The 9,468-nt window shown below is 49.2% G+C and overlaps 1 non-coding gene across 1 annotated transcript; it reads left to right on the top strand.

Moving 5' to 3' along the window:
* The first annotated feature begins 1,316 nt into the window (after positions 1 to 1,316).
* TRNAL-CAA lies at positions 1,317 to 1,425 on the top strand. Its single transcript has 2 exons — positions 1,317 to 1,354; positions 1,380 to 1,425. It is a non-coding gene; the product is annotated as a tRNA-Leu (tRNA).
* The last annotated feature ends 8,043 nt before the right edge of the window (positions 1,426 to 9,468 follow it).

Here is a 9,468-nt window from a genome sequence, read left to right as displayed (position 1 = left end):
TGACAACAAAAGAGCCAGGCTAGGAGGCTTCTAAAACCGAGAGAGCTGTTCTATCGCGTCCACATCCTCTCAGGAGGTGACAAACCCCCTCTCTCCGTTTCCATCCCCCAAATCCTATCAGCTCAATGAGTTTTGTCCCTGGAAGAGCCTCGAGGGAGGCAGAAGAAGCAGAGAGGATTGCGCTGGGGGTAAATAAAACAGAGACGAGTTGTTCCTCTTGGGATTTTGGTGTGTTTCCCTGGTGATCCTGACGGAGGAACGGGAAGCATAATTCCATTTTTTTCAATGCCTCGGATTGGGTTCAGCTGGTGAACTCTCTGCTCTTGTTCTCACAGGGGAATGGAGACTGGACCGGTTTCCCAATTTGGACAGAAAGTGGCTTGCCAAAGCCGAGGAGAGCCTGCTTCCTGCCTGCACCGAGTTGACAAACTGGGGAAGCCAAAGCTGAGAGAGCCCGTAGACGAAGTCAGAATGCTATCCGCTCACATGGAGGGGGAGCACAAGCCCTCCCTGGGTTTCTCTGCCCAAATTATAATCAGTTGAGTGATTTTCCTGGACGAGCCTCTAGGTAGGCCGAAGAAGAAGTGAAGAGGGTTGCGATGGGGTAAATGAAAGCCGAGGACTCTTCCTCTTGAGATGTCTTTGTCTTGCTCTTGTGATTCTGATGGATGAACCTAAAGCGTCATTTGAGCGTGTTTCAGTGCTTTTCCTCGGGCTCAGGTTGTGATGCTGAGCACAGGGGTTCCTTCACTCTCTCTGCTTGGACCCTCTGTAATGGGGAACGGACCAGCTTTCAAAACAGCCTAGTGGAGCTGAACAAAAACAGCAATAAACATCCAGGTTCACCCTAGATTAATCTTTTTTCCCCAATTTTCTTGGGGAAACAAAACAAAAACATGGTTTTCTTAAGAACTCAACACCCATTCAGGCTCCAAACTCTTTTGCAAGATTTCCAGAAGGGCTCAACACCCTGAGTGCTGAGCTAGTTTGGGAAAAAAACCCAAACAAGGCCGGTACCGATTGTGAGTGCTGGCTGCTTGACTCTGTGGCCCACCGTGCGGGAGTTTGAGGTTCTCATTAAGCTAAGTGTCTCTATTCTGCCTCTGTCCTAGTGTCCATCTAATAAGTGAGGGGGGAGATTAGAACACCTCAGAAGGCACAGGGTTGTAGGAAACCTGAAACTTTAGATGAGGGTGATGGTGTCTAAAAACCAGATGTGATGTAGGTGTTGAACGAGAGATGCTGTCTTGGCCTCCTTGAGCGGCTCATACAATATTGAAGAAAAGGAGGGTTGAGAGAGCTGCTTTTGTCCCAGCGTCAGGATGGCCAAGTGGTCTAAGGCGCCAGACTCAAGGCTCTGTCTTTCCCACAACTGGGGCTTCTGGTCTCCTGCAGGAGGCATGGGTTCAAATCCCACTCCTGACACAACCTCTTGATTCCACCTCAAGAGGTGGCCTGGTTTCAATTGCTCTTGTAACATATTGGAAGAGCCCTTGTTTAGGAGCTTTCTTAGAGTAGCCGCAAGAGAAGTTAGAGGGAATCGTAAATACCTTCGGAATCCATGCGCTCAAGGCACCTAGTTGGGTAAATTCCAGTTTATTCCCCACCAGAAAGTTGGCATTGCTTGATCTTGGGCAGGTATGGATGTCAAACATATACAGGTGGAGGAAGAAGGGAGCAGTACAGTAGACACTGATAAAGGGAAGGTAAGACTCTTAGGCCTGGTCTACACTAGGACTTTAAATCGAATTTAGCAGCATTAATTCGAATTAACCGCTCAACCGTCCACACCAGGAAGCCGTTTAATTCGACCTAGAGGGCTCTTTAGTTCGAATTCGGTACTCCACCCCGACGAGGGGATTAGCGCTAAATTCGACATGGCTATCTCGAATTAGGCTATGTGTGGATGCAAATCAAACTTAGTAGCTCCGGGAGCTATCCCACAGTGCACCACTCTGTTGACTCTCTGGACAGCAGTCAAAGCTTGGATTCTCTGACCAGCCAAACAGGAAATGACCCGGGAAAATTTGAATTCCTTTTCCTGTCTGGGCACTTTGAATCTGATGTCCTGTTTGGACATCGGGGCGAGCTCAGCAGCACCTGCAATGATGCAGAGCTCTCCAGCAGAGGAGTCCATGCAATCCCAGAATAGAAAGAGGTCCCCAGCATGGACAGACTGTGAAGTCCTGGATCTGATCGCTGTGTGGGGCGATGAGTCTGTGTTTTCGGAGCTGCGCTCCAACAAACGGAACGCAAAGACCTACGAGAAGGTCTCCAAAGCCATGGCACTCAGAGGATACAGCCGGGATACAACGCAGTGCCGCGTGAAAATCAAGGATCTGAGACAAGGCTACCAAAAAGTCAGAGCGGCAAACGGACGCTCCGGAGCCCAGCCCCAGACATGCCGCTTCTACGAGGCACTGCATGCCATTCTAGGTGGGTCTACCACCACTGCTCCACCAGTGACCGTGGACTCTGAGTATGGGATAGTGTCGACGGGCAGTTCCTCAGCGATGTTCGCCGATGGGGAAGATGAGGAAGGGTTTGTGGAGGACGACGCAGGCGACAGCGCTTACAATACCGCTTTCCCCGACAGCCAGGATCTCTTCATCACCCTCACAGAGATCCCCTACCAACCCTCCCCGGCCGTTAACCCGGACTCAGAATCAGGGGAAGGATCAGTCGGTAAGTGCTATAAACATGGAAACATTTATTTTTAAAAAAACAGGAATAAAAATATATAAAAACTATATAAAAACTTTTCCATATAAAACTATATAAAAAGAAGGTCCACACATATAGGGATGGAACAGAAATCCTCCTGGGACACTTCCACGAAGCTCTCGTACAGGAGCTTGAAAAGCCTCCGCAGGAGGTTCCTGGGGAGAGGTGCCTTATTTGGTGCTCCGTGGAAGCACACTCTTCTGCGCCAGGCCATCCTAATGTACAGCGGAATCATTGCCTCCACCAGCATGGCAGCATACGGTCCTGGTCTGTGCAGGGATTCTAGCAGCATCCTCTCTCTCTCTCTCCGAGTGACCCGCCTCAGGGTAATCTCGTTCGGCGACTGCTGCATCTAATTAGGGCAATTAGTGTACTGTTACTATTGTGAATGTTTGACTTTTACTTTGCATAGCAATGACCTTCGTTTAACAGCCACGTGTTGGAGGCCGCAGAGGAAAAGCATACAGTGATCTTTCCCGGGCACAGCCGCGAGGGGCTGGAACAGGGTCAGACTTTATACTTTCCAGATTGCCTTCAGCGGGAGGGCACAGCTATCCATTAACTGTTAAGCAGCCTATAGTGTAGTGCTTACCAGGCCTGGCTGCTACACGGATTCAGCTGTACCGCCCCGCTAACCATCAGATCGTGAATTTCAAACACTAAATGACCTGAATAAAGTGCTCTCAGATGAGCTCCAGACCAACAACAGTGCACAGTAATTATTCAGCAAGTATTTGAGGAGAACTGCAACGTTAGAGAGAATCATGAACTGCTCAGGGACAATTAATGCAGCAAAATTTGTCAACATATAACAGGTTCTGACTTATTTCCTTGGTCTTAAAAGAGAACAACAAGGACCTGAATCTCCTCCCTGTCAATAACCCCCTGCTCAGCCAATCAGGGTAGAGACAGGACGGGAGGCTGAGGGTTCTCACCAGAGAGCCCAAAGGGTGGCCCAGGTCACCGGTGGGGATCACTGCCCGAGCACTATTTCAGCCCCACATTTTTGGGTGGACCTCCCACAGTGGGAGCTGCCGAGCACTCCCCCGCAACACACATACAGACACACACATACACACACACCACTCCTGGTGTTGGGAGGGGAACAGGTGAAAGGACAAAAGAAGCAAGAGACAAAGAGAAAGGAGGACGGGATGGATGGAGGAAAAGGCGAAACAAAAAGGACAAACCCTAATGACCCCAGTGATTTTAAGGGACAAAATCCCAGGTGCGGAATAAAATTCTGCCTCCTTAAGTTCGTGTTTTCCATGCCTAGAATTCAACTGTCACCAGATGGATCAGACTGAACAGGTTTCAAATCTCGAGGAGGCTCTTACCTTCTAAACAGGGACGGCTGTTTTCTAGTAAAATCACTAAAAGGGAAGGAGAAAACTCAAAAGAGGTTCCTCCTGGTGCTCACGTACGTGAACCCGAATACTCTCTCAGTCCTCAAAGAGAGACCTGGAGAAGGAGACTTGGTGAAGCAAAGCCACAGGGGTCTCTGAGGTTTCCCTGGCCCCTCGCGCCTGTCCTGCCTGGCTGATGTCAGCATCTCTCTGTGAGGTCACCACCTCCCCACCATCTTTGACCAATAGTCTGAGGTCCTGCAAAAAGCCTTTGTGATGTCACTGCCAAACCCCTCCCTTGCTGTGCTAATGTCCTGCCCCTGGCCAGGCACTTTGGAGGTTTGAGCTGCTCCCTGCGGATCACCCCACTCAAGGAGCGTTCGTTCTAGGAAGCAAGCCGGCTAGACAGGAGAACATCAGATGGTGCTCCCAATGCTACACTCAGTTTTTCAGAAATTAGTCGACTTTATGGCCAGAAGAGACCATTAGAGCATCTAATCTGACCCCCTGCGTATCACTGGCCTCCTGTATGACACAAGAGCTACTTTTGGGGCAAACACATTCCAGAAAGGCATCTAATCTTCACTGAATGACATCAGGACATGGCGAATCCACCACTTTCCTTGGGAACTTGTTCCTGTGGTGAATCATCCTCGCTGTTGAATATTTGTGTCTTATTTGTAATATGAATTTATCTCTTTTCACCTTCCAGCCACTGGGTCTTCTTATGCCTTTCTCTGCTAGATTAAAGAGCCCTTTAATACCCAATCTTTAATTCACAACCTTTTCTCTCCATTAAGGCACTTCAACACTTCAATGAAGTCACCTTTCAATCTTCTTTTGATAAGCTAAAATGGTTGAGCTTGTTCAATAGCTCACTAGAAGGCATTTTTTCCAGCCTTCAGAACATTTATCATCAGACTCCTGAACTTCAACTGGATGTGGTTCTTGTTCTTCTGCACAACATAGCTCCTGGAGAAGAGGGATCTGCAAATGTACATTCGTATGATACCTTTGTTTAATTGATGAAAACATAAACTAGACACTTAGAGGACTGGAACTGATTTCAGCTGATGGACAGCTTTGCTAGGTTTTTATGCATTTGGACAGTGAAATGTTGAGTGGAGCTCCTGAACAGAATGGAGAATGGAAATGAAAATGTTTTCCTTTTTTTTAAAAAAAGAAAGAAATTTATAAGAGAACACGGGGGCTTGAACTGAGAACCACTTGCGCTGCACTCAGGCACTCTACCACTGAGTTAGACCCCCATGACAACAGGTGTATGGAATCGTGATCTCCAGGACTTTGAAGGACAAACCCTGATTCATTGAGGTCCTTTGCCATTCCCAGACCACAGGATGTTTTAAAAATGGGGTTTGATTAAACTTCTTAAATGTGGCAAACACCACAGCTTGCACACCCACCGATATAGCTTCTCCCACTGACATCGCTGCCACCTCCTGGGGAAGTGTATTAACTACACCCACAGGAAAACTCTCTCCCCTCAGCATAGAGCAGTGGTTCTCAAACTGTGAGTCAGGACCCCAAAGTGGGTCATAACCCTATTTTAATGGGGTTGCCAGGGCTGGCATTAGACTTGTTGGTGCCTGGGGCTGAAGCCAAACATCTGAGCCCCACCACCCAGGGCTGAATCCCTCAAGCTCTGGTTTTGCTCTCCCCCAACTGGGGCAGGGCTCTGGCTTTGTCTCCCCTGCCTCTGCTCCGTGTGGAAGGGCTTGGTCCCTCTTTCCAGGGTCATGTAGTAAGTTTTTTTTGGCAGAAGGGGGTTGCAGTGAAAGGAAGTTTGAGAAACCCTGACATAGAGCCTCTGAATATGTCTAGACTTGGCTCCCAGTGGCAGATCAGACACTGAAAGTACAGCCATGGAGACACAACACACCAGCCTTGCCTAGCAGGCAAGAATCAAACCTCCACAGAAAGACACCTGTTGCTTTCTAACCCATCTCCCTAAACCCTCAGCCACCACCACTTAACAAAGGGGCCTTTCTACACGATGGTTCTGGTCTCACTGAAGGGTCATTACCAATTGTTTGCTCAGACCAGCATTAGGGAAAATGGTGCCCTGGGCAAAGCTTGTACTTTGGCACTTCCCCATTGCCCCTGGACGATCCCCACTCCCCGTTTACCGCTAGCTTCTGCACTCCCAGCCCTTGCGCCTCCTTCACCCCTAACTCCTGCCCCCTCCTGTGCCCCCTTTGCCCTTAACTCCCTGGGCCACCAGCCATTGCCCCTCTCCTGCAGCCCCTTCACATGGCTCCAGTGCTGGGGGCCCCACACTTGTTCTCCCTTTCCCTGGGCTTTGGCATCACTAGCCCCTGCTTAGCGAGTAGGGTTCAGTGGTTCCCAAAATGTGGGGCATGACTCCTAGGGGGACACAGAGGAACATTCATGGGGGCACCTCAGGGCCTGAGCCAGCCCCCATGGAGGGAGCAGCACTCAGCCCCACTCTGCCCCAGCTCTTCCCCAACCCCACCCTCACCCTCACCCTCAGCCTGGGCCTCTGGCTCCCAGCTCGGCCTCGACCCCCTTACCCCTGTCTGCACCCCTCTCCCCAGCAAGCAACAGCCCCACTCCCAGCCTCGGTTCTTGACTGCGGCTTCCAAGGGGCCACAGCCATGGCTAAGAGGGCGCAGTGTGAAATGTTTGGGGACCCCTGGTTTAGGGTGATGTTCACAATCACTTCTATGAAGTCCAATAAAAGCTATTCCTCACCCACCTATCCCTCCATCAGGATGGACTAGGTATGTTCTGCTGCCCTTCACTCATGCAGGCAGGATAATAACATTTCATTCCACTCAATCCTAAAGTGATTTGTAACCCGCCACCAGCCAAAACTGGTCATTTTGGGGAAGCGGCCCCATCATGCTGCATAGCTAGGCAGAGTAGGTGTGTCTATGCAAACACGATCTGTTTCTGATGTCTTTCCCCCAGCTCCTCACTAGATGTGAGGGGGGAGCTCATTCAGCCCCTGCTTCCGCTTAGTATTTAAAAACTCCTTATTGTCCCTAGCTCTGCTGGCCTTAGATTTCTCCTCCTGTCTGTTGCTTGACAGCTCAGATGAGGTGGCGGAGTGGTTAAGGTGATGGACTGCTAATCCATTGTTCTCTGCACCCATGGGTTTGAATCCCATCCTCATCGGATGCATTTAGTCATCACCCCTCCTTTGTAGGCAACCATGTCCCCTTTTGGTACAGTGACAGATCAAACAATGTTGCTTCTTGCAAACAGAAACTCAGAACTCCCTTGCTTTAAATAAAATGTCTAAATCCCAGATTTCTTTAAAAAAAATTCTCTAGGGCTCTTTTTCTTAGTTTTTTTCTCCAAAGGGAACATCCTCATCATCTCCCCCAAACACCCTGGGACCTGCCCAAATTATTAAAATACCCTGAACCCATGCAAGGCCAGAGCAGTGAACCAGAGCTAGTGTCCAGGCCAAGCTGTTCTGAAGGAGGCAACTCAAACGTTTTCTCCCTGCTTCCCTTGGCAAGGTCTGACTGAGAAAACAAAATTCCCCAAACTGAAAATTTTCTGCTGAAAAACCAATACTAGTCTGGTTGGGGACTTTGGTTTGAAAGTATTATTGTTATTATTCTCTTCTGATTTCTGAATCAGTTCAGTTCTTCTTGTCCTCCAGGTGTGTTTCCAGCTGCTGAGTTGTGGGGGAGAGAGGCCAAGTCATGATGTCTCTTCCTCTCTTTCATAGTTTCTTGCGACTTGCTAGGAAGCTCCTTTGCTACGATGTGAGTCAAGCAGTGTCCATTGTCGCTGTGCTATCTCAGAGAAGCCTGCATTGTACACGGTTCCTGGGATAGTCCTTGGGAGTGTGGATCCCTACAATGGGCCAGCAGCGAGTCTGGCGCCTCCATTGTCACACCTGAAAGGCTGGTGGGTGGCATTTCCCAACCTCATAACATAGCTCAGTAACGCACACAGAGCAAAACTTCATAACTTCCCAACCAATGCGAGCACACACCATCCAACACGATATTAATGTTCAACAGATCAAGACTTTTGAAATGATACCTCACCAGGCAGACTTTGTACAAACCATGTCATCATTATATGAGAGTGGTGAATATGGGGCTTCCAGGGTGCTGCTTTGAGCACAGCATGCCACACCTGCTCTTCCATTGCAGTGGAGATGTACCCTTAGAGGCCATCTCTCCTGAGATAAAGATGGCAGCAGGGCTGGCCTGGGTCATCTGACTTGGGCTCCTGGAGCTAAAGCTGAAGGGCTAAAAACTGTGGTGCAGATATTTGTGTTGATGCTGAAGCCTGGGTTCAGAAACCCTCGCGCCTCGTGGGGCCTCAGAGGTTGGCCTCAAGCCCATATGTCTGTCCTGTAATTTTATAGAGGTTGGGAGGGAGTTTAGCAAGTGGAAATGGTAAAACCGCATCGAGGGGACTGGAACACTGACCTGTCAGCTCTCAACACCCAAACTTTCAGTAACTCTATTATCAGTGTCTGCGAGTGTAATTTAAACCGTAGGTCCATCTAGCTCTGAATCTTTCCTTCTGACAGTAGCCAATACCAGGTGCCCCAAAAGCCACCCCGTAAGGCACCACCCAGAATCTCCTGTTTACAAAACAGGGGCTTTAACCAGCTAAACCATGGTACCTGCTGTTATTGAAAGCATCCTGTCTGCCCACACCTGACTCTCTGCCAATCCCCACTGGGCCCTGACAAGCTTTGCTCGTGTTTGTATTCTGTAAAGCAGAGGAGCAGGTGACGTTTTGCTCCCAAGGTGTGTGTGAGATTCTTTGGACAGGTCTGCACAACAAAATTAGGTTGGTGTAATTACATTTCTTAGGCTGGCAATGCAGTTCTATCAACCTAATCCCAATGTAGATAGCACCTCAGCTGTCAGAACTTTCTGGAGCTATGAAAGGGGAGGGGCCCAGCCTCTGTAGCAGGAATGCAGGGCAGGCGAGTTCACGGCAGGCATTATGGGATACTGGTGGAGGCCAGTTATGGTGATATAATGACCAGCAGCATTTACACTGACAATTTGTCACTTTAAGTTTGCTGCACAAAGCTCTAGGCCTCTCGTCGTGATGGTTTTATTTTGTCACCAAAACAGGGCAATTTTGTCACCAGACGTGGCATTGCAGTGTGTGCACCAGCCACAAGCTGCCGACCGAGGGAGCGTTGTGTGTTTTTCACACAACTGAGCAATATAATGATGCTGAAATAACTTTGTAGTGCAGACCTGGCCAAAGATTCACACACACACACACACACACACACACAGCTTTCAAGGAAAACTTCACCTGCTCCTCTGCTTTGCAGAATCCAAACACAAGCAAAGCTTTTCAGGCCTCAGTGGGGATGGCAGGGAATCAGGTGTGGGCAGAAACTGTGTTTTAGCCACAGGCA

Source organism: Mauremys mutica, unplaced genomic scaffold, assembly GCF_020497125.1.
Source record: "Mauremys mutica isolate MM-2020 ecotype Southern unplaced genomic scaffold, ASM2049712v1 Super-Scaffold_100101, whole genome shotgun sequence".
In the NCBI taxonomy this organism is placed as follows: domain Eukaryota; kingdom Metazoa; phylum Chordata; order Testudines; family Geoemydidae; genus Mauremys; species Mauremys mutica.
Note: the sequence above shows the minus strand (reverse complement) of the source record. Positions and strands in the feature narration are given on the sequence as shown.